Source organism: Zonotrichia albicollis, chromosome 2 (assembly GCF_047830755.1).
Source record: "Zonotrichia albicollis isolate bZonAlb1 chromosome 2, bZonAlb1.hap1, whole genome shotgun sequence".
In the NCBI taxonomy this organism is placed as follows: Eukaryota; Metazoa; Chordata; class Aves; order Passeriformes; family Passerellidae; genus Zonotrichia; species Zonotrichia albicollis.
Window position 1 is genome coordinate 35,461,107 of NC_133820.1, and position 26,522 is coordinate 35,487,628.

The 26,522-nt window shown below is 39.8% G+C and overlaps 1 protein-coding gene across 5 annotated transcripts in view; it reads right to left on the reverse strand.

The window, feature by feature from the left end:
- ZBTB20 (zinc finger and BTB domain containing 20) overlaps nucleotides 1-26,522 on the reverse strand; it is a 121,427-nt gene that overhangs the window by 56,237 nt on the left and 38,668 nt on the right. For 4 of the 5 annotated variants that reach the window (XM_074534747.1, XM_074534749.1, XM_074534748.1 and 1 more), the window contains one exon: nucleotides 3,732-3,828. The gene's annotated coding sequence lies outside the window, so the exon portion shown is untranslated. Of the gene's footprint in view, nucleotides 1-3,234; nucleotides 3,487-3,731; nucleotides 3,829-26,522 lie in introns of those variants that run through there. The other variant, XM_026792820.2, reaches the window with a different exon arrangement.

Here is a 26,522-nt window from a genome sequence, read left to right on the forward strand (position 1 = left end):
TGAACAAGGCCCTGAATAACCTAATCCAGCTTGGAAGTCAGCTCCGCTCTGAGCAGGGAATTGGACTACAGACCTCCAGAGGACCCTTCCAACCTAATTTTTTTTCTGATTGCATACTACTTCTATGAACACTTCCATCAGCAAGCTCTCTAATATATCTCCATGGTCCAGAAGGTAAAAATGACACACAAACTTTAGAAAACTGTGAATTGTTATAGCAACATCAAAAACCCTGAAAGAACAATGGTAGGAGCAAGAATGAAACAAGTAATAAATACTGTTTGTGGAACCTTCCAAATTATTCCTATGTATGTCCCATCGCTGGACTTCATTGATTGGCAATACTATGTGATTATTTCAGTAGTAAGGGTTAATCTACCTTGCTGCTTTAGTTCCTGTGACTACGTTCTTCTCCATATACTAATCTTGGAAAAGAGCTGTTTGCTATTTTCTTGTTAGTAAGGGCAACAATGGCCGTGTTTGGAATGCAAGAGACTTAGGAATGTGCTGTTGGAGTAAGGGGCTCTGTTCTGATCACGGTTATCTCCTTCTCTATACATACCTGGGGTGCGATACAAGTCCTTTCCAATACTGAACTCATTCTTAACATTATCAAAGGGCCATCACCATCCTTGCTCCTTGTGAAGAATGGCAGACGGGCAATACAGCAAAGAGATGGCACTTTGGTACATGGACTTGATGCATTGAATCCCACAAGCTGGGAGCAGAAAAGATACTGACTTTCAAAATTTAGAGGGTCCATGCAGAATTTATATTTGCTATTGATTTACAGGAGATTTATCCACTTTATTTCTAAACATCCTACCAACTCTATCACTTTAAATTTTCTGCCCTATGTCCACGTACTTTCCATTTGTTGGTATTCACTTTTAGCATTCCCTTATATTTATTGTGGGTTTTTTTTGTGATGTTAATTTACACCACTTAATATATATTATCTTTTTTCTTCATCGTATGCTCTCCAGTACCTAACAGTAGGCTAACTGCCTTCCCTGTCTTTCCTGAACTGAACTGTGTGTATCAGTACTTGTCAGCTCATGTGTAAAGCAAAATGTATACAATCACTGCCATCATATTATTTCTGTTTTCTGTCAGCACCCTCACTGCACTGAGGCATTCGCTCCTTTCCGTGCACCTTAACACCGCACTGTCATAGAACAAGATCTCAAATGGTGGCCAACTCACAATGATGCAGCGGCTGCAATGATCTGGGCACTGGCTGTAAACTAGAATTGGCTCATTTCTGTTTCATCTGAAGGCAGAATGGGTAATATTTTGGATGTCCTAACCTCAAAGCTATCTAGAAATTAATTACTACCTCTGAGCTTTGGAATGCCTTTAAAACCCCTGCCACACTTCCCCTTTCTTGCTGCCACTCTTGCATACAACTTTCTCTCCCTCAACCCTCCACTTGCTCTCCACAGTTGATTTCTTTGCATGTACCTCCTTTGCAACCATTACTTGAGTTTGGAATGAATTTCCCCTGGATGAGTTAACATGTTCTCACAGTGGGGCCAGCAAACCAGGTCCCTGTCAAAAATAGACAGTGTATGTTGTACTTCTCACACAGCAGCTATAACTAATGCTTGAACCTTCCCTTACAAGGGGAATAGCTCTCTGTCCTGCAGAGACATCAGGTTAGCACTGAACAAATTAGCTCAGGTATAGGAACCAGTGTAGCTGTGCAGAGCCCACAGCAGCATCCTGGCTCTCAGGGGAAGCTATGATAATGTGACTGCATGAGAATAATACTACATAATGAACAATAATGAGGCAGTTTTCAGCCTCTGAATACAGGGAGGGCTGGGTCACCAACCAGACCTTTGTTCGTCGCATATTAAGCAGCACAGAGGGAACATGCCACAGGGCTGCTGATGTTGTTGTAAGTGCTGCTGCTGGCTGAGTCTGCCCACCCATGTTCCAGGCACTATTTCGCCTCTTCACAGCTATAGCATCACCTTATACTAAGTGCCCTTAGGTCAGAGATGTCTGTAGTGTCCAAGCACTGCACTTAACTTACTGGTGCACAGTTAGTTTGTAACCTTAGTAATTCACAGGGGCTGTATAGAATTGAAAAAAAACCCTGAAAAAAACCCAACAAAAACCAAAACCTCCAGCTTTTCAAATCCTAAAAATAAGAGTGTGAAAATGGTTCACGTCTGATTTTAAGCAATATTTTCCCTGAGTGTTCTGCTGCACATTCTTTATCTGCCTGTGTGCGACTAACACAGCTCCTGATATCAGTGCTTATCACTGCCAGTGTTGTGTCTCTTCCAGACATGACATTGACAATACATATTTAGAAACTGACAAAGTAAAGAGAGAGAGATGAGTACAATCAGTGAATATAAAAAAATAGGACTGAAAGAACAACAAAGACCCACTAAAATCTGCCCAGAGACCTCACCCCAAAATTCAGGGCACACTGAGTGCCAGAGCTGAGGGTGAAGCTTCCCAAAACAAGCTCCCTTTAAATCACCTGAGCCATCCCTGTTTTCCTGCCAGAAGTGTTGCTTCAGTAGTTAAAAGTCCTGCACAGGCTGACTGCCTGAATATTCACACAGCTTCTCTGATGATTTTGCAGCCACATTGATCTTCATGCTGTTGCAGCTACATGACTGGCAGTTTGTTTAAAATCTCTGATTGCAAGTTTGTGTCATACAATGGAAAACACAAACTCCTGAAAACATCGCCATAAAATGTAATATGAAAGAGAAATCCCAGCAGAACACTGCAAAGCAAGAATGGGAGGCACAGAAAACTGACAAGAGAGACCCAATGTTCTAGTGCAATAAGAGCCTGGAAAATTTAATCAACACAGAAAAGTAAAATAAACTCCAAAATCCCTTACAGGAGACTGATTAACATAATTAAATTAAACTCCGAGATTAAGTTAAAGTAAGATTGAAATTTTCTGGGTCCTTTTCAGGCCTGAGGTAGGGTTTATATGGCCCCACATTTGTCCATTTATTCCATCTAAACCACAAGTCTCATGAGAGCTGGGTCCTGACTACAGAGCTTGCCTGATTTGTAACATCAGGGCATGTCAGCTATGCTAAACACTGGGACAGTACTGACAATTACTGAGAATTGATCAAAAGAATTAAAAACTATTATATTTATGGGGGAGAAAGTACAAATATCAGGCAAATGGTCATTTCAGAGCACAATAAAACCACAATGCAAAGTCAGAATTCTCTCAGGCAACTTTACCTATGTAATCCAGCCAAATCTACCAAATTGTAATGGCTTTAAGTCATAAATGTCTCAGGGCCCAGAAAGAACAGTGTTAACCTTTAAGAAGTTGCAGTAGATTCCATCTGTATTGCCTGAAACACCAATGAGAGATAAGGTGTCTCATTAAAAAGTAATAAGAATAAAAAAGAAGATAAACACTGCAAAGATAAACATGGATGAACCAACTAGAACAGCACGAACTAGAGCAGTAAGTAGGGAGAACCTGCCAAAGTAAAAAATACAAGCAGATCAAACCAGCCATTGCTGAACTGTGCTGTGAGGGTATGACTTAAATATTTAACAGTTTTTTACTGACATACTTTTTGCCCACATATTTCCTTGCAAATTTCAAAAGCAAAACTTAGTTTACCCTCATCAGTAAGGCTCACAGGTGCTGCAGTTTGTTTTTGTTTTTGTAAGATGTCTTATTTTGCTGAACAAGAAGTCTTTTATAAGAGATAAAATATACTTACAGTGGTTTCCAAATGGTATCACTCTTCAGGTAAATTACTCCAAGCCTTGGACCTAGTGCAGACGTTCATTGGGGCAGGGAACAGAGAGAGGCTGTGTCTGTACCAGGAAGAATCAGAAGGAAAGGTCAGGGGGAAATAATAATTATTTACTGAGAGCAAGAAAACTTGCTACAACTCTAACTGGCATTCTGTGCTGCGAGTACAGCTGGCTGCAGCCTGGTAGTGCTGAATTCTCACTTCAATCCCTCCAGCCCTGGCTGCAAACGACCACAATCAGTCCCCAGTTACCCCAGTCTGCCCATGCAACCTAATCCAGTGAAGCAAGGAGGAGAGGGAGGATTGGGCTACCAGTAGGACTCCTCCAAAGGGCTACCAGCAGGATTCCTCCTCAGAAGTCTCTCACTCCAATGACATGAGACAGAGCACTGATAGAGAGCTAGCACAAACTTGGCATTCAAGTGCATCTCATCTGAACAACAAGGCCAGTGCTGTTCTGAGCAGCAACAAACACTTCCTCAGGACTGAAAGGCAGGAAAAGGAAGGGAAGAGTCCTACTTTGTGTCTTTTGCTGTCTTTACATCACAAAAAGCATGGCTTGTATCAAAGCAGAAACCCCGCTTTTCTCTCAGCCACCTGGTCTACTGCAGTGACACCAGGGAAGTAACTTACTGCCACCCTTGCAGGAAAGGTTCAGCTCAGCAGCAGTTTTATCACTGAAATCTTCTGAGATAAACAGATAGTTGGAACCAGTGGACTGAGATGAGAAGGGATCCACAGAAAAACCTCCACTCCAATATTTATTAGATGGTGATTCCCCATCCAGATCTAAGTTTTTGGGAGTATTTACATTTTTGGGGGACTCGAATCCCTCTCTAGACTAAGAGAACTCCTCCTTTGCTAGCTTCTTATTATCCTTTGGTGGGTCACTGTGGTTATGTTGGGAGTATGTCTGAAGTTGACATCCAGGGACAGAATTAAATCCTGCTCACTTCACTTATGTAAAGAACTCTTGAGACATCAGCATATTCAGTCCTGTCTACAGAAAAGCCACTGGTGCCCCTTCCATGAAAAATGATCTTGCTTACTCTGAGCAGACCAGAAAAGCAAATAGTTGTTTTATCAAAGAAATCAAGAAGGTGAATGAAAAATGGTAAGAGATGTAATTGTTATTTCACAGGTAGCTAATGTCACTGTGCAAGGTGGAATTTATGTCTGAAAAAGCAACACAAAAAACCCCACTGTTTGTGCAGCAGGAACACTTCAATAAGCACCAACAGACACAATGAACAATTTTAGATGACACTGTAATAATGTACTTCACAAAATATACATTCAGTTTTATGTTCAATTCACACATTTTGTAATGCTGATGTTCCTTAGTGACTGGGATATATACAAAATTCTCATTTCAACAGGCTACATGAAACCTGGCAGCTACATTTTACAGGGGTTCAAGCAAACATTTTCTTTGATTCCAGTTTTTTAGGTTCTCCCCTCTTGGAGTCTGCTTTAAATTGCAAATTAAGTAAATTCAAACACGCACAAAATTCACAACTTAGTCTGAACCTCTGAGTTTCACCAGGGCTTGGAAGAGGAACCACATGCATCAGGTTAGTTTGAAAGAATTACATAAAATAGTGACACTTTTGACCAGAACTAAGGATTGAATTTCAAAGGTGTAGTAACGCCCAAGGATTCTGTAGATTTAAGTCCTTGCTGACACTCAGCATGACTTACTTTCAGGCTCTCCTTCCCACCTCCATATACGCCCCATCTGTTCTGTTAACGCTGACCTTGGCTTCTTACATCCACTTTGCACACATCAGTCTGTCTTTTATCTGGCTATTACTCACCTTTTTAAGGCATAAATCCCACATGCCTTAGAGACTGCCTAGTACTTCAGATAACATTTTAAACTTGTACTAGAAGCAGAAAAATCACAGGATCGGATCTTTAGTCTTTACTTCAGCAGAACTCCTGCTCACTTCGCTCCTAATTTCACACAAGAGAAACCTAAGAACTGCATGTACTAATCCTGCATATTTTGTCACCTCTCTTTTTGTGTCATTATTGCTCTTCCAATCTCTGGGATCCCAATCCAAGTGGCTCTCTCTTGTAGCACTGCCTAGCACTCAATCTGGCTTCCCAACAAGGGTCAGGCAGACAAGTTATTAGAGATGGGCTGTTGGAAGTCTTCTACAAAATCTGGGCTCAAAAATCTCTGTGAAACGCAATACTTAAAATATCTTCATTTTTCTCCATGTTTTTTGCTGTGGCCTGGGAAGACATCTCTCTTTTTTCCAGTGTGATGAGCACAAAGCAGTGAGATCCTCAGCAGTTGTTGGGTACTTTTTAAGTACATAAAATCAGCAAAGCTGATGGTACTTCTTAAGACCCCAGTATTGCAACAGAGAATGAAATACTACAAATTTTGTAAAAGACTTAATTTAACTTTGGAAAAATGAGAGGAAAAGGATCTTTGACCATAAGAAGATTGGGCAAAAAGAGAGACAAGCAGGACAACAGAGGAATGGGATGTATGACATTGAGTTAAGTAACTTCTCCTCTGTATAGCTGGGCTCTTCTATCCAGAGAAGGAAATCATTATATTTCTGTTCCATGGGGTACTGTGTGTTTAATTAAGATTTTGGAGGATAAATGTTCTGCATGAATGCATTCCAGAAATGCAGACTTTATTACTTAAATATTCCCACTAATGATAGTAACTTGGGCATTTTATATATGCTCACTTTTACTCCACCTTGCTCTTTCCAAGTTTTATCTGGTAATTTAGAGGGTGTGAGGAACATTAATTGTATCAGTGTTTTTATTAAGGAAGGTCCATTTTATGAGAGTAGTGATGTACTACAGATTGTGATTTAAGATGTACACTTTAGGTCACTTTTATACTGACTTCAGTGCAGTTGCAATGGGCATTAAGTCAGGAGAAAATGTGATGCTTTACATAATAATGCTGATGATTAATGGGCTCCTGGACCATAACTCTGTATTCTGAGGCACTGATCCTCCTTCTCACTCCTGAAATTTGTGTCTTGACCCTTTCATCTCTTGTTAGCTACCTTTCCAGGGCTGTTCATTAATCAGCACCATTGATCTGATGTGGTCTGTCATATTGTATTACCTAAAACACACAGAAGCAAGCACTGGCCTGACTCTGCTCTTTACACAACACACCATCATATTTCCTTTACAGATGACTTAAATATTATAAACATCAACTTACTGCTGTTGCTTGGTCCTGAAACTGGCTTTTTCTAGATTAGTTCCCTGCAGGATATTTCTGTCTCTCCCCCTGGATGTACTTCTGTCTGCTCAGAGACACCATCAAACACATTGAGTATTCCCTGCTTGTTAGGAACACTCCTATGTCTGACTAGCAAGGGACAATCAACAAAATAAGTCCTTCTCTTTGCTTGAGACCTGATACCACAATCTACTCTTACTGTTCTTTAGTGATTCCCAATCAAGTAGACTCAAGTTTTTAGTTAATTGCTATTTATTTTATTCTTGCAAGAGTCTTTTCCCTGATATCATCAGAATGCTTCCTTCTGCCTTTCCTCTGATCCCTAGTAATGAAAAAATTAAAAGATGAGCTTCTTGTGAGCTTAATTCTGATTACTCTTATTTACTGTGCTGGAACAGTGCTGTCTATCATGAGGCAATGGAAAGTAACTTGCCTCGGAAGTTAGCATGTCTGATCTTAATGCATATATTGTACAGCTCTCTTGAATCATGGGTTGAGTTTTAATTGATCACAGTCATGATACCTTTTCAGACTAGGCTGTCTAGGCTAAATTTAATTCTTTTTGGTCACTTTTTCTCTCTGGGAGTAGGATTTTGGATTAAGTTCTTAAGGCCACAGCAAGAAGGAGGAGATGAAAACAGCAGTGTTAGCCATCAGCAAACATAATTCAAGAATCAACTTTCTACATAAAGTGGGTTATTCCAGATATATTTTACTGTTTATAAGGAGAAAGTACATTGTCAGACTAGGACTGATTATGGCATTTACATTGTATGAACAAGGTTAGACCATTGGCTATCTATAGGTAGATGTCCAACCCCAACATTTTAGAGACCAAGATCGACAACGTATAAAAACCACTGTTCAGCAGAAGCCAGAACTTCTGCTAAAAAAATGACAAAAATTTAGCAACACAAAACATGTTATGAGAAGGCCATAAGCATGGATTTTTCACAGTAGTCAGGGCTTTATTTCCAAGAGGAAATGGCTAATTTCTGTTTTCCACTGGGAATGCTGTATGTCCACTATCAGTATAGCCTAAAAGTCAGAAATTAATTTGTTAATGGATTAGACATTTACAGAAAGACTGTTTAAAAAGGCTGGACTGCTCTTGCCTGGTAAAGGCCAATTTCCTACAGGGACATGTTTGCAATAGCACTTGAGAAAAAAATCTCTCCCTGAAGTCCCAGAGGTACTTACTGAAATCCAGAATAGCAGGAAAGTCTACATTGTAGGAAAGTCTCCATTATGTTCCAAATATTTCACTCAGAGGCCCTCTATTACCTGTCTGCATCTGTTTATTTTTCCCTTCTTTCAGGGCCTTTTATCTGATACTATAGAATTTCACTGATCCTAAGCTGCAATCCTTAAGTTTGATTTTGGCGCTTGGAATAGGCATTTTTGAGGTCTCACTTTTGTTCTGTTGATTCTTCTGATATTTCTTTCTATTTGCAAGCAGTACTCTCAGTGTAAGAGCTAACTATGCCTAAGAGTTCAGGTTGAAAAGGATGACTCTTCTCCTTCTGACTTTCCTTTCCACTTCCCATGCCAAATCCCCTCCTACCTGGGGCAGTGGTACAAGGCCTCAGTCCAGAACATTCTCTTTCATTTAAGATCTGAGTGCAACCTATTTTCCACTAATGAAGATCTCTACACGCTCAGTGTGTTGAGTGTGTAAATTCCACACCTGTGGGTGTGGCAGGTGCCCACGCAGAACGTGTGCTGCTCTCTTGGCTGCTCCTCGCAGGGGGCAGAGCAGGATAAAACCATGCTTGGCAATGTTAAGCAACTGTTTGGACTTTGCACACCTGATTTGAAATGAAGATAACTTCTACTTGGAAGAGGAAACTAAATGTAAGTAGTTGGTAGGCCTCCTCCTCCTCAGAGCAGGAGCAGGTCACCCTGCGGTAACATTCAGCTAATGGTTTAAATGAATATAAAAATCTGTGATGCCAGACTGAACCATAGCAGTGTGTCAGAGCACTTTTCACATGTGGGAACGTGAAGAAGCAGTATTGTACACATACATAGATATATACATATAAGTAACCATATATATAAATATGTATGTAGAGTTATATGCATTATCATTATTTTAAAATTATCTTATTCCGGCAGAACATTGCTGGGTATAAAACATGGAATTCTGTGTGTTCCTACTTTGGAGCCTTCACAGTTGTATCTGAATGCTGAGTGAAACCACGTAATTTTCAAAGCAATTCATTAAAGTGGGGTGTGACTGAGGCAAACAGATAAGTCCTAATTTTATTGATGTTGGTGTGGAATATGGAGTAAATCATCTGTGCTCAGTGGAACTGCACCTACATAACCTTTCTCAGGAACAGACTGATTTGTGGGTAGTGCTTGTATACTGCGAGTGCTGTTGAATCTTGAGTGCTACTTTTCTACACATACTTAGTATTAATAGAAGCAGTTTGAGGGTATAAACAGCCTCAGGCATTTATATGCTGATGCTGTAGGTTCATAAGGCACCAGCATTATGGCATGAAATTCAAAAGGTTCATGGGAGGGGAACAAATAAGAAGTTCAGGTTTTGAAGCCATGGACACTCAGGATGGCCAGTGCAATCAGAATATTGTCTTGTTAACAAGAAGGCAGCACTCAAACAACATAACATTGCCTTGCTGTCTTAAGCAAGATTCTCACAAAAGTAAAGGTATAGTTGTGCTGCAATTAATACCAATGTTTCTGAAGCTGAAATATGAATTGCCATCACTGCAATCACCAGAGACGAAGAAAATGTGTAGAAATTAAATTGTTACAGTAATATATCCGCCTAAGCTACTGCTTTGGCTAGATGAGCCAGATTAGCTCATGACAGATGAGCTTCATGAACATTTCATTGCCAAGGAACCCTGTCAAAATATTGGTGATTTCTCTGAATCTGTTCAACATCATGGAGATGTCAAACGAAATCTGAAAGGACGTTATTTTTCAGGAAGAACAAAAACAATGAAAGCATACGAAGAAAATGAGCTGAGTTTCTTCCCCTACATGTTGCTTTGGTTTCAGGAAATGCTGTCCTTGTAAATACTTTGGCACAAACCCTGAAACCCTTTAGTCCCATAGATACTGGTAAATTGTAGAAAGTATTGAATGTCCTCAAAGAATAGATCTCCCTGTTTCAGTAACCAAATTTTCAAACAGACAATGTATTTTCACCGAGGTGCAGGGACTGTGTAATCTCAGCACATAACAATTTAATCAAGATTTACACCATTGACACTGGTTCTGTGATACCCCAATCTTTCTTGGTCACAGTGGTACAGCACTTGATGCATCAGTGTCTGGCCACTGAGCTTGTGGTTCTTATGCTGAAAAATTATCTCAGTCATAAGTTGGAAGTACTCTTTGATGAATATGGAACATGATACAAAATGGTAAGTGATAAAAGTAATTAAATACTGGTTTTTTTTCATGGCTTGTTGCTTGCAGAAAGTATGACATACTGTTTACATTAATTAAAGGTAGAATTCCATGTAGGACAGTGGAAATTTCAGCTATAAATTTCAATAGATTTGCCCTCTCTGTCACGGGACTATCCCCTTCAAACTAAGAAAAGTTTCTCTGATACATCTGGTTTCCTCAAGCACCAAGAACCAGGTTATCAAACACATAAACAGAAAAACTGAGCACCCTCCTTCCTCCCAAAAAAACTTCAGCATTTTTGTGATAGAATTCCTTCCTCTCCCTGAGTTTTCATTATGTGACTTGTTTTATAAGGAGATGAAAATACTTGCATGATTTTTATATGCCTTTACTAGAGGAAAATTTATATTAAAAATCACAATTGCTTGGATTCTGAGGGGTGAAGTCTTAAGCAAGCAATCTTTTCCTTAAGTTTTAACATTTTTACCACCACTGCCTGGATGCTGAGCTAAACAACTGTGTTACTGTCACTTATGAAAAAATTTAAATTATTTTAAATTTTTTTTTGTTTTGTTTTGGATGACTGTCTCCATCTCTGAAGATTTCCCTTGCCAGTCATTCATTAAAGAGTCTGTAACCAACACAGTGAAAAGACAAGGTAAAAAGCATCACAAACGTGTTTTCCCATACCATTCTTCCTGTGTGTTTGCTGCCTCTGGCCTCAAACTGTACAAATGAAAGCTTGTTTGATTTATGTCAAAAACTATATATAAAATATCACACGGGATCCACAGAGAAACCGAGTCACTCTGGGCTTTAGTTTCACTATCCATTGAGGAATAACTGACTACAGCCTTGGAGTACATAGAACTGATCAAAGCGCTTGCTTCCTCACAAGCAAAGAGAAAACCACTGTAGATTTCCTGTTTCATGCTTCAGTGCCAAAACACAATGAAAAAAGTTCTAGATGAGCATGTGAATTATTCTAAAACATTGCTCAATCAAATCTGATGGTTATGCGCATTTGAGAAACTCATCATTGGAAATGTCAAGTCACTGACAGCAGTGTCCTGAGGTGTGATATATATTTGTGATAATTATTTGCTTTTTAAAGTTATGTATCATCTGCATCAAACCAGGATTTTTCTTAAGTGTGCCTGAAATGTAGAGATGTCACTGCCAGTTGTGCTATTCAGATCTGGGTTTTAAACACCCTGTGCCAGGAAAACACAGAGTCACAATATGACTACAATGCCATTTTTAAGCTATTCTGAGCTTTTTCACTATTCCCTTAAAACTGTATGTGGTGTGGCTGATGGAGAATGATTACTAACATTAATAGTAGCTGAAATGACTTCTGTACAGTATATGCAGCATGATGCATTAAGGAAAATAACTTAGCAATAATTGTTATTCTTACTTCAGAATTAGCAAATGATACTTTTGGGATTTATCTTAATTCAGTGTTCAGCTCTCTTCTGTGGCTTTTAGAGGCCTCTTCTCTGGTCATTTCGAAACTTCTTTGAATGAAACTGAAGGCAGTTGGCTCTGTTGTTGGATAAGTTCTGCTAACGTAGGAGGGCTGTCTCCTGAGTGCTAAAAAGACCATTTGCAAATCTTCAGCGTCTCTTCCTTGACAGCAGAAGTTACTATGCAGAATGGTTTAGATGATGCTGAATTGAAATTTTATAGGAGATCCACAACATTCCAAGAGGAGGCATTGTAGGGAATGGCAGTAACTTGAGGGGACCTGATAGCAACTTACCCACCTTTTATTTCTGGAAAGTGACTCTGTAATAAGCACCGCACCAGTGTCTGAACTCAGTACTTTTTCTTATCAGGAAAGAAATTCTGTGAGGAGGTGATTTGAGTTTTTGACTGTAGACAATCTGGCAGCTACCTTACTCCTGCTATTTTGTGACGGAAAATCTTATATGAAAATGGTCCAGATGAACAAAATTATCAGGGCTCTTGCAGATATTCTGATTTCTGCCATGATCGGCATGAAGTACCATAGGAGATGGATCAGGAATCTTAGCTGTAGGGGAGCTTAGAGCTATTCTAGTTCAATCAGATTTCACAATTTGCTCTAATGAAGAGTGCTGGCAGAAGTTCAAAGCTACTCCAGGTCTCGACTCTCCCTCCACATTACTATAAAAATGTCTGTAGAAGTGTTAACTGCAGAGGAGCCAAAAGTTGTTTTGGTTCCAGTCTTTCCCAGCAGGAGTAACTGAGAAAATAGAGTAGGAGTGCTAGTTCTGCTCACAGCTCCCTCAGCCTCCTGCAGAACACCAGAGACGTTGCGGGGAACATGGCAAAGTGTGCCCAATGCTGTCACCCCCTCACAGATCCTGCAGCCTCAACCACGCCCTGCAAACACCATCAATACAGATGTACTGGCTCAGTAACTCCAGAACTCTTTGGAATTGGCATCAGCCTCCACAGCTGATAACCTAAAGTCTGTTTGCAAGCAGAAGGTATCAGGAGGATGGCTGTGTTCAGCCAGCATTGATTTCTTTGGCCTTTTGTCTGTGTCTGCTTTCTGTCTCCTTTGGAGGTGGCTACTGTTACTACAAGTAGCACAAATCATGTCTCCGTTAAAAAAACAGAGCTCCAATTGTCTTATATAACCTCTGGTAACTGCATGTCTAATAATAGCAAGCCATTCCCAGGTAGGGATTCTGCGTCCCAGACCCAGACACATCCACATGCGCACACACACATATCCCTATTACTTTCTGTGCCTTGTTTCTGGTAAGGAGTGAGCTTTTCACATGCAGTATGACAGTTCTGAGCTGCAGGACATGGCAGCTATTATTTTAAAATGCCATTTTCACTTACTGCCTTGAGAAGCCAGTCTGGTATGTGCAATTTGCTTCTCAGGCCAAGCAGCAAGAAGGAGTGAAAAAAAAAGCCCAACAGTTCTGTTTGGTTTTGAGAGAACATTGAATGGTGAAGGCTATGATTGGATCCTGTCCTGAAAGCTCCAGCCTTTTTAGGTGTTAACTCTCCTTCTGTCTCTTAGGGAAGGCCCAAATTTTAATAAAGTACTTCTCATAGTTCTCAGAAACCCTTGTTTTTACACCTCTCAGTTTCCCCCTTAGAAAAGTAAATGACAATATGCAACTCCCTCATTACTTGAAGGCTAATAGATAATGCTGCAAATCAATAATGAGGTCTTCAGATGAAACTTCTCTATGAATTGAAAATACTATTCTTTTCATAATCTGTGAGTGGTCTAGAGACAGAAGAAGTTTCTGAAGATTACTCTGGTGTCACAAGGTTCTGAACTTTCATTCAGTAGGAGGTCATCCTTGCATGACTATCTACAACTAAATCATGTAACTGAGCACTGTCCAGACACTTCCTGAACTCTGACGGGATTGGTGTCGGACCACTTCCCTCAGGAGCCCCTTTGCAAATGGAGTGGTTCTGAACTATTTCACAAGGTTTGCCAAAGAAACCAGTTCCTTCTGACCTCTCTTACCATCAATCACCATTTCTGGGCATCAAAACCTGAATTACGTGCTATTACCAACGTAAGAGCGAGATTTCAGTCATCCCAAACCCCTGTATTCTCTCATTTTAAGAGATGTCTTGGAGCCAGGGATTTGGAAAGTCAGTTCACTTCTGAATTTGTTCAGCTTTGAGAGTTCAATTTAGGTTCATCTTTTCACACTGTGTGAATAGAGCACATGTGTGAAGAAACAGCAAAAAACTTAGGTGACATAATAAAAAATGTTCTTTGGCTTTTATTTATAAATCTATTATCTTTCTTAGTTCAGATAATCTTTCTTGAAAGTTTGTTGAGAGTACTTGAAAACATCAAAACTCAGTGGATCAGATGTTCAGACTCTGGTTCTATGCCTACCTCTGACCAAGGCATGTCATGCTGCATGCCCGGCAGTATCTTTGGAGAAATCCTACTTTCTGTTTTCTCGGGATCTATGGACAACATCTGACAATTTGGTATTGTTACTATAGGATCAAGTGTCTTATTTCTTATGAATCCCTGTATCTACAAATCACCTTATAGTAAAGTCAGACCTAAACTAAACCTCGACTGTGTTTGAACTCACAAAGTGACTGCTCTGGCCAACAACTGCAGATCGACTTTCATGGCTGCCCTCCCACTAAGTTAGTCTACAATACTCATCTGATGTCCCACAGATTTCTGTGGGTAAAATGGGGAAAAAAAATGGACTAATACTTTTATTTATTATCAAATAAAAGCCTACAGTTCAGTAGCAATAAGACCGTAGTGAAAAGTCCAAAGACCTGAGCAAGTGAAAAAAAACTAAATCAAACAAGAAACCTACTGAGTTGTAAACTGTAGTTTATCAGTATCATGCAGTCATGAGCTGACTGTGTTACTGCCCTAGGGTAAGAAGTTCTTACCTTCTCTGTAGGAAGTCAAATTAATTTGCCTTCACTATCTAGTAATCCCTTTGTCAAGCAGTAAGAAATTCAGATATTGGCCCCTCTGTGTTACAGTGCATTCTTTGGAAAGTTGAAAGAGAGAAATGAATGGAAACCATAGAACATGCATCAGATGCTGAACTTGCAGCATTCTTGCTAGAAGAGCAGTATTAATATTTTAATTGCTGATTATAACACCATGTCCCAGATTCCAGCTAAGCATCTGAGAACACAATGGATCTTGTGCAGTCAGGCTATTTTTATTAGCCTGACTCCAGTAGGAAACAATTTAACTGGTTACCGAGTAAAGGGTTAAGCAAAAGTTAGACTCAGGTTTCCAAAGTTCCATCTGAACTGGCTTCAAGAAGACATGAAACATCTATGCATCTGGAAAATGGAACTTGCAATTGACTTTTCTTACCATCTGCTCTCAAGAACATTTTCTGCTTGGGAGTTGCATAAGCAATGAAAAAAAGCACACAAACAACTTCCTGTACCATGTTTTCGGTCACTTGTAATGACGCATTACAAAGCAAACCAGCTAAATATGCACAACTGTGCCTCACTCCAGATGACAACATGTATTATATAAGAGCAATGCCTGACAGAAAGACACTTATTTCAAGATATTGCAACACAAAGAGCACCCAAGGGGAGATATTCACTACATGTGAGAATTGGGGGCAAGAACCAGGGAGAGTTTTGCCTCCATCTCAAAGGCCAAGACTAGTTCAGAAAAATCAAAAAGCAGACATTTTTCAGTTTACAAAGTAAAATGACGGAACTTGTTGCACCTCTTTCTGTAAAGGGGAGTTTAACTTGTAATGAATGGATTTTTTTGTTATTTAATGTCACTTTAATGCATTTTAGATTCAAAATTATTCTTATTCCAAAAGCTTTCAAAAACATAATTTGTTTAGACTCGCTTTGTTTGTCTGTTGGGAAGTCACGGCCTGATTTAATCTTGTATTGTGGCATAAATAAAACAATATCCCCAGGAATTAAGAGCAGTTTAATCAGAATAAAAATATCTACCTCTCCAAATGAGTCCCAAGCTTTTAAAACTGTGCATGTATGTATGTGTTGGCTTTTCTCTTTCCAGTGACTGCACTAATGGAATTGGATGGAGACATATGGGGAAATCCCAGTACCTGCGCAAATGCAGGGAACTGCTGAAGAGGGGCTCTAGCCTTGACTGAAGCAGGGTGTGCAGCTAAAGGAGGTAGTTTGCCTCCACTTGGGGGTGTTTCTGAAACTGAAGTCGAGATGAGTTTCCTCACTAATGAACAGACTCAGCTCAGTTGTCAGCGTAGATCTGACCTGGTTTGGGCACGGACACATGATCACGTTACTGTTGAATTAGCAGGAGTTTGTGTTGCTGCAGGAGAGCAGACGATACCTAATCCAGCCTGAAGTCACAGTGGCACAGACAGGTGACACTTGATCTGACATCCAGCCTGCCACATAAAGATAATCCATTTGTTCTGAAAACATTCAAATCAGTGTGTGAATTTATCCTAGACCAACATTTTCTGTTACACAACTATAGTGGTATTGATATGGTTTTATGACCAAGTTCCACTGTGCAGTCAACCTACAGCTTCAGAAACTGATTTTGCACAGAAACAACCAAATCTATCAATCTACAGGGTAAATCTGGGGAGGCAAACAGCTCCAGGAGAGAAAAAATCCCCCAACTAGGAAGCACATTGTCTTTGTAAAGACTAGCCATGGAAGAATAAAGGAGTTCACTTTCAAATCAGTATCTATTGCTTTTCCTGGGCCAAGAGGACTTAGACCACCAAATTTTCTTCCTGCCTTCAAAATACAGTGGTTTTATTGTTAATATATGGTTTCCCTAGATAATGAACCCTGTAGTCTAGAATCTGCAAGATTAGATAATTCTCAGGAGACTAGTCTGTCTCCAAGAAAATATCTCAGCCTGTGGCAACAAATTCTCAGGTTTATGAAAACTTCCATGATTTCAACTGAATTAAGGAGGTGCACAGTTCATACTAGTCACCTCTGCATGGGAGGGAACATCAATATGTTTTCTGTGTCTGTGTTCATTAACAGCAAAACCTGCATATCCTCTTTACTACAGCATTCTTCCCTTCCTGCCTAGCCCCCTTCCTGACTCTAATGCCTTACACCTCCATCCATCAGAAGGACAGCATATAAAATTTTGTTCATAATTACATTGGCAAGTCTCCTCTGGTTTTCATGGAAGTTGCATCCTCATAAATGAGAGCAGAATTTGGCCCTCTGTCTTTTCAAAAGGAAGACTAATGATCAAATAATTTTCTCACATCTCTGTTTGCACTTTCACAGTCTGGTCACATTGATTTGTGTCCTATAAGTAGACATTTCCTTTGTTGGTTACAAATCAATGTTATAGACCTAGCCTGCCTGCACATTTTTCTCTTCCCTGTTACAGTGAGAAAAACAAAGTGCAGCTTCAATTCCTCTTGCTTTATAAATGTGAACTTCCTTGATGAAGCATGAGAGAAAAGCAGATAAAATTCCAGCTCTCCCTCAAAAAACAGGAAATGTCTGTGCTTAAATTTCTAATTACCAAGATGCTTTATGGTATGATAAACACCTTTATCATTCCAGTCCTGCCACTGCTTTGTTAACCTAGCTATAATCCTCTCCTTCAGATATCACAAGACTTCCCAGGGCAGCCCACTGTGATATCACAGACAGCTATGACTTCATGGCATGAGTAAGGAAAAAAGAGGCAAAGGTTTTAATCTGCAGCAGCACTGAGCTGCCACACAAATCTCCAGGAAAGGACGGAAAAGAAAAGGGTTTGCAATTGGTGCCTGAGAGGCAATGAGATTTTTGACTGCAGTGTGAAAATACAACAGTGAAGACAGATGGGTATTTCACTGCAAATGGATACATGTGATAATAGAAAAGGAGTAGTAAGGAACAGAGCCATCAATCATATCAAGTAAAAGAAGGTATAGGTGTAAATGTGGAACGTATCAGTTTGATTTTCATTTATTAAAAAAGAAATAATAAAGTTAAAAAAGAAGAGTCAAAGCAGCCTCAACTCAATCTCATCAATTGTAATGCTATGAAGAAGTTTAGCAAGTGACAGTTCCACCAATTTGATGGAAAACTCGTGGCTGCCAAAATGAAAATAGGAATTGTTTAGAGCTGTCAACAACAATAACCACCACCATCATCACCACTACCACTAATAATAATAATAGTAGTAGTAGTAGTAGTAATAACAGCAACAACAATAATAATGATAATGATAATGATAATGATAATAATAATAATAGAATGTGAGATCAAAAAGTAAAATTTTATATATATGAACTCAGATGCCATCACCATCAAAGAACATCCACACAAGTTAAAAGGGAATTCTATTTATTTTAAAGAACAGCATTAGGAATCAAAAAATCTGGGTCCTACTTACACTTCTGGGAAATCTATGCTTGGCCTTGAGAAAGATATTTCTGTGCTCTGTGCTTCAGTTTCTATGTTAGACCAATCAAGATAATAATAGATCAACTTCTCATGCATCTTAATTTATGGGTGTTGAGCAAACACTTTAAGTTTTTTATGTAGAAACCATTAGATAGCAGGAAAGACAAAAATAATGTGAAGATTTGGGGAACATTCGAAAAATAAGTTCTGCAACTCAATCACCTCCTCAAATCACAGGAAGAGAACAAATAAGGTCCATTTTAGCATTTTATTTCCAAAGGAAGAGTTAAGCTTCCCAGCCAAATGGGCACAGAAGTTGCCCTTGCAAACGTAATAATCTAAATGGTGAGAGGGAGCCCTGGCTGGCTGCAGCCTTACAATGCTGTGTACATGTGCCCATTCCCTGCGAGATAACACCACGCTGCTGGCCTGATGGGAAGAGAGATGAAGAGTTACGACCACTTGTAGAGTTGTTTATTCACACAGACTCTTGACACACAGTTCGGGCAAGAAACCACATTGCTCTAAGACTTTGGGCACCAACCATGTGGTCTCTCTGTTCCACCAATCCACAGCCTCAGGCACCAACCTGTTTTGCTTGTGTTTAAAATAGATCTGGCTTTCTAAAAATTTTGAGTTTTGTAATAGCAGATATAGTAGAATAGGCCTTGATGGAGTGAACTAGGTATTAGAAAGAAAGAGAGATCCAAAATAAGAACACTAAAATGAAGAGAATTATAAAAGCAAGACAATTATTCTTATTTGATAAAACTTTGATACAACTTTTCCAAACTCTTTTATTTAGACATAAATGACAAATAGAAAATACTAAGATGCCACAAATCAGACCTGCAGAATCAGATATATTCATCAGTGTTTGATGCAACTTCTGTCTCTAGTAAAAGTTAAGAGAACTCAGAAAACAGAACAGCTAAAATCAATTCACTGACTAGGAATATATCTACCAAAACCCCTAAGCAGTGATGTGTTACCAACCCAAGAAGACTAGCACAGCCATGCTCAGCTACAGGACAGAGAGAACTCAATATGCATTTCAACACAAATATATTTATAGCAGCTTGTTTACAGCTCATGGTGCCTTCCACTGTCTTCTGCATATTTTTCTTATCTTGCACTATCAAAGTTACCAGACAGTGGAGAGGTATGCATCTTTTTCTTATCTTATCCTGAACAGGATTCACTAGCAAGGACATAAATTCTGTCTTTTCAATACTGAGCTAAAATTAGCACAGAGGTCAGGACACTGCAGTGAGCACAAAGGTCACAAGTAGTGCTGCTACCCAGAGCTAAACATGAACCCAAAGCACTCTGGGTATATGAAAGGGCTAAAGTTTTTTTTTATATCTGCATATATGCATGTCAGGGGTAAATATTTAAGGAATGAGCAACATGAAAGCAAAGAAACACCCCTACATCTGTAAGCATAACAAAGATCAAAATATGCAACTGACAGGTGGACAAAGTAGGTTTACCTGGTGGAGAGCACTGGAGAGAAATGAAGCCTTGACTTTTACATTTTACACATTTTAAGAAGCTGCTCAGATTATTTGTTTACTTTTACCTGACGTCCGTTCTTTTAACAGGAAGTGCCAAAGCAAAATTTGTACTGGAATACAAACACCTTCAAAATTCCAGAGTATCTCAACATGGCATGTCTTTTCGGTTCTTTCTATATAGTTGTATATATAAACATCAGAAGTGAAATATTTAGGCTCAAGTCACCCAAAGACTGGGAAGTGCTCACACTGAGTGTGCATGTTACTTTAAAACCTAGTCTCATGAAGATTTTTTACTGGCACGAAAATTTTCAGAGAAGGTTTGGATAGACTTAGCTAGCTAAAGGTAAGTGCCAGCATTTCCTGCACATTGGAGCAAGCAGCCTCAGAAATCCTGGCCCCACAGGACTGGCTCCAAAATCAGGTGGAACTGAACTGTTAACTGAAGTATTTGAAACACACCAGCCCTGAGAGGATTATACTGAGCTTTTTGACAGCTACACTTGAGGAAAAAGAGGGAGGAAAGGGGCTGAAGGAGGCCTGAAAGGAAAATGAACAATTCAGATCAATGGAACAGGCCTGGAGGCTTCTGAAGAGAATCTTTTAAAGAACCACAGACAATGGCCACAGTCTAGACTGAACACACAGAGAAAAGTCGAGACAAATCATCACCATTAAAAGCTAAGTAATCACATCACATAACAGCAAGATACAGCAATAGTCTCTCTGTCTCTGCTCTGAGGTGAAAGCACCTGGAATGTGACATTTGTTTCTGGGCACCTCCTCATCAGTGTGATTGGAGACAGTTCAGCGAAGAGCCTCATAAGCAACCAGTGTGTGGAAAAACTGAGCTATTAGGGAAAGAAATTAAGAGCTACATCTCCAATAGCCTGGGTACATGCCAGTGACTATCAGATGAGGGCAAAGGGATGAAAACAAGCTGCATATAATTGAAAGGTGTGAATGACAAACTAAAAAAAAAAAAAAAAAAAAAAAAAAAAAGAAGGTATATGGAAAAAATTAAGACCAGTAACATGAAGCTGAAATTCCAAGGAGAAAAATATTATAAACCTGAAAAATAGTCTCCTGAGGGAAGGAACTGAAGTTTGTGTATTTAAAACCGACCTAGACAAAACACACTAGACATGCAATGCACACATCCTTCATTGGCCCTGGGGAGATGGGCTGAGCAGGTTTTGATTGTTTTTCCAGTTTGATGATGATGACTCCAAGGTACACTGTTTTTCTGGTCTAAAAACCATCCATAAAAATATGGAAACTCATGAAACACATTTTGGTAGGTTAGAAGATGATTAACCAGAAGGAGACTTAATTCATGTTCATTGGATAAGCCTGTGAATTAGGCAGAGTTGTATATGAAGAAAGAAGTAAAACAGCGAGGAGTAAAACCTACCACACTGAGGAAATGACTTTTAGTATCAGGTTTCCAAAGAGGAATAGCCACACATCGTGGATTATCAAATGCATAAAAACAGAGCATTATATATGGATCAGGCAACAAGATGTGATAATGGAGCTGGGGAAATGACTTTAAAGCATATGTGACCTCCTGAAGCATGAGTTGGCTAGTCTGTGGAAAGATTAAATGCTTGTGTCAAAAATCCAGAAACCTGAGTGTGCAATAAAGGAGCTCGTGTCTCAAGAAAGTATCCTAAGAAAGTAAACAACAGACAGAGTGAGCTTTGCACTCCTTCATACTATTGACCCATGGATATAAGACTATAAAAGAAAAAAATAACACTCCACTTACCTGAGTATTGAAACACTGCAAAAAGCTGCACACACAAACAGAAAGTATGACAGAGACATGCAGGGGATGGCAGTGAAGGGAGTGCAAGTGTCTGGACACAGTGAGATGTAACATTGCTGTTGCTTACTATCTGTAACCTCCCCAGCAGCAAGGAGTGCAGACAGGAAAACCACCAGCTAAACCCAAGACATCAAAGTTACTACATCAAATAAATCAGATCCTGACTGATTTTTCCCTGCATTGGAAATAATCCTTAGGTGTTTTTAAACTGGAAAGTAAAGGCCTTATGGGTGAGAAGCAAGGGGAAAGTAGAGACAAAGAAATAAACTTTTTATTGACAGTTTTCAGCAAGAAAAACAGTCTGTCTTTGCGGCAGTCCTGTTATCAAAGAGAAAATTAGGTTAGTGATATCTTCATTTGAGTGGCGTCTGGTTTTATATTTTCTGGAAGCAAGGGGAAAAAAGGCAACCTTCTTTGAGCCAGAGACACTAAGTGATTTAACTCCTTTCTGGCCTTACATAGGAGGGGCTACTTCAGATTTTATGCTGCCATGTAGTCCTGACAAGGCAGCACCTTCCTGACACTGCAGCATCTTCCTGACACTTCACTCAGCCCCAGGTCTCACAAGTACAGCGCTGCTGACTGTTGGTTCCTCCCACGGTCTGTCCTCCATCTCACAAGGTTTCAGGTGACACTATACAAAGATCACATTGGCATCTGAGTTAAACTACTGCTAACTCTCCTCACTGGTCAAGGCATCCAGAAAACTTTCCCTTTGCTCTACCTTCAGGGGCCCAAATCCAAATTCAGCATTAAGATACATTTATGAGGAAGTTAAGCTGGTTGTACCAGCAACGGTGCTTCCTGCACAAAATGGTAAACATAAATGCAGTACTGATTGCACTGCAAATCATACCCCAAGGCTGAAGGTCCAATGAAACAGTGATTCAGAAGCAATATCAGATAAGGTATTCTCATTACTATCCAGGCCATTGCTTGGGTAAAAAATGACTAAAAAATTACTCCCCGATCCCTCCAAATATTCATGTTTTAAAGAAAGATTGGTGATCACGGTTTGTAGCTTGACTCTACAAACATCTGTGCTGAGTGGGAGAGTTGTACAATATGTTGGCAAATGTGAGCAGCCAAAGAGGGAAATTTATTCAACTCTGAATCCCATGTATTGACCAACCACAGCCTGTGCTCTTACTGGCTTTCTGCAGGTCCCTGATAAGAGGATAATAGTAACCTGTCCATCTGCAGAGCCAAATATAGGTTCTTTTAAAGAACAGAAGGACTTCCTGCTGAGCCTGACAGAAGACAAACTCACCATGCATCTGCCTAGTGCTGAGGAGTCTTGTGACAAAGGTGGCTGCGGGCTGGGTGTTTATTTTCCAGCTGATGTGCATGGATAACCTGACCTCTACACTTACAAGATTCCTGTAGTAATCGATGGCCTACCCCAGCTTCCAAAGGGCCAGCATCCTGAAGCCCCATGTATGTCACAGAGGACCTTCCAAGCAGCTGACAGACACTTCCAACATCATTCTGGCTAGGAAAACACTTAAATATGAGGAAGAAATACAATGTTGCTCACTCCCCTAAGTGCGAGCTAATTTTAGAGTTCATCGAGTGAGTCCTTATCGAGGGGATGTTTTAATTACCTTCAGCCTGTCCAAACCAGCTTTCTTACCCCTATGTGTATTGCTGGTATGACTGACAGTTGAGAGCTTTTCTAAACACCAAGCATAACACTGCAGTCACTAGCGACTCAAACTGCCTAAAGTGGTGTGATTTTTATCACTTTGACAATACTTATGACAACTTTCTTTAAGTGTATAGGGACTGTTAAAGTTTACTAAGATTTATAAAATAAGCCTACCTAGAAGTTTCATGTGTGTATGCAAATGTTGCCTAAAATCATATACTAGGAACAGTCTGACTTTGCCTCATACCAACATTAAAAAAAGGCCTCTCAGCTCACAGAAACAATCTTGGCTCTCCTCTCCTCAGTTTACACAGCCTTCCACCCAAGCCTGGGAAAATAGATAGGGCTCTGCCCCCCAGGAAACAATATTGGACTTTCCCCAAGGAAGGGTGCACCACTGTAACCAGTGAGACAAGGCATGGAAGAGAATCAATGGCAGAGCTAATCAGACTAATTCAGATGTTAAGAAGGCAACCAAACCCCATAAAGTCCCTCAAAGGTCAAAAAGCATCTTTGAGATTATGCCTGAGAATGACCTAGAAGTCAGTGTTATCCAAAGAGCACAAAAATATTAAATTCTATGCAAGCAAGCACTTGCTCCGTATATGAGCTGAAGTTTTCAAACCATCCCCCACAGGGATAATCATAGTAGGATCCACACTAAGAACGATCTCATTACGACACCTCCCAAATACTAATGCAAACAACGCCATGCTTCTATATTCAGAAAGCATCTACATCTCTGACAAGTTTAAGATTTCTCAGACCAGAGCAATAAGAGACAGTCAAATGCAAGTAGATCCTAATTTCAAAATACAGGTGTCTTGACATCCAAAAAGTACAAAGAATTTTTTTTCTGGCTCAGAATGTATTAGGTAGTAGAAACCTAATCTCTATTTTATGTCTGACTCAGCTCCTGCTAAAATAAGAAATGCTGGTGGACTCAAATGGGAGTCTAGGACATTTAAAAAAAATGTTAGCCCTTACTGGGCTTGGCTGGACATGATACATAAAGATGATTTTTGAGGCAGAAGCAATGAGCGTGGCTCTGCCCAACACAAGCTGTGGTTCTGCTACAACAGTCCCTTCAGCAGAGATCTGCAGACCCTCCCCTGTGTACCTGACCGTCTGCATATTGCCAGGGTAGGTGCACCTACTGCTGGTGCAACAGATGTTAAAGCAGGCAAACCTGACTCCCAGAGCAGAGGGATTAATGGGGCATTAACATCAAGGCCCCAGCAGTCGTGGCCATTTAAATGCTAGCAGCTTTAAGTAAGTATTCAGAAATCTCGAGTTTATGTGTGAGCCACTAGCACTTAATTATAGAACATTTGGGGCCAAAACTTGCCCCAGGGTATGTACGAAGTCATCTCAACGATGCTAATGGAAATCCATGTGCTATATATTAGAAAAGCAACTGGTTCTAAATAGGGTTAACTTAAAGGTTGTCTTTTAGTGAACATCCTTTTATTATTTACATTTACAGAAAGAAATCATATGACAGTTGCCAGGATTCATCAGCTGGGCTTCAGTTTATATTCCCACAAAATCAATTAAAGAAAAGCTTGGTTTTAAAGCCTAGCAGATTGAATTAATGTTCTGTTAAATCTGACAGATTTTGTCCATGGTTCTTTATTGACCCTTGTACTTTTTTGACAGCCTTGTGATGCACCTTTTCCCAGCCAAAGTGTATTTCATGGTCTGGGGATGGTTTCTGACTGAGGGAAGAGTATTTTCACCTCCTCTTCACCTCCCAGAGCAGTATTTCAGGGCTCATCAAGAGGTGTGCCATTAAACCTAAAGCATGCTCATGGCTCCTCTCCCATTGCAGCAAACAGATATGTCAGACTTCAAATCTACTGAGCAGCAGCAGGTAAACACAGCTTTTGTTTTAGCAGCTCAGTTACAGCTAAGTGAGCATCTGCCCTGGCTGTACACAATAAACCTTCTATTTCAGAAGAGTATAATTGTCATTGTATTCTCTTGTCCTTTGAAACTTGGAGCAGGAGGCTTCAGCCTGAGGGGCCACTGCAGTCTTAAAACCCTCATATTCTTTGCCACTTAATATAATGTGCAATTACAGATACCTGTGTAAATTAAAGGAATATATCCTACTATGGAAAGCCTCAAATGATCACTTGGCTTGGGATTCATCTACAAGAGGCAAAGCCATACAAGTTCAGTATTTTTACATGGCTGTGGTACTTGCTATGTGCTATATACTGAGTAAAACTCTTTGGAGTTGCTTTAAAGATTTTCCTATTCTTGTTAACAGGTTAGGGGGCTCTAGAGAAGTATCTTATCAGATGCTGCATTTCAGCTCTAATGAAACTCTTTGCTAAGTGGGAGCTGAGCTAACTCCATTTGCCACTTCTCTTGTAAGAATTTCACTTACTGAAATTATGGGCCTGTTTTCTTACATGCAGCCCTTTGCTTCCTCCAAAAAAGACACCTATATTACAATTTCTTTAAGAAATGTATCAGAATGTCTTTCTGGTTTAAGTCTCAAGGAAAGCATAGATGCAACTTTGAAAGCAAATGTGTGGTGAAATTCAGGACAGGAATGCAGCATGTATGTGTTCAGAACAGTCTTTCTGTGGTATGAAGACTGTAAAGTAAGTGGCAACTCATCCAAAATCTTAGAATGAGTAATTTGTGGCAATTTCATCTATGTGAAGTTATCTATAGCTTGTAGGGAACAAACACATACATGCTTTTGAGAAAAAATACCCAACCTATTGCATTACACTGACATTGCATAGTAGATGCATAGGAGTTTAATGAAGTGTTTGGGGCCCATGCTAGCTTTGATTTGTAGGGCTCTAAGTCATTCAGCTCATGCTGATGTTACTGAATGCTGCTATGAATACAGAGAAGAATTTTTAAGACCATCTTGTTGTGTTACACTCACAACCCTCATTTTATTTTAATGCAAATTGTGTGTTTAATCTCTTTTGAAGGTTTCAAAGATCCTATCACCTCTATTTTTTTGGTTACAGAATCTCATGAGAGGATGCAGTATAAATGATACCCATTCATTCTATAGCGTTTCTTCCTTTTCCACACTTTCCTTTCTGCCTGTCCCTTTATCCGCCTTTTTGGTTCCCTCTTTACTCATTTCTAGTCAGTCCCATAGCCTGCCACTTGTTCTTCACTTCCACATATTTAGTTTGTAATACTCTGTAGTACACATATTTTTTCTGTTTCTCCTACTTACTTCTGGCACCATCAATGTTCCACACCATCACAGTACCTGGGCTTTAATTTGTGCGCT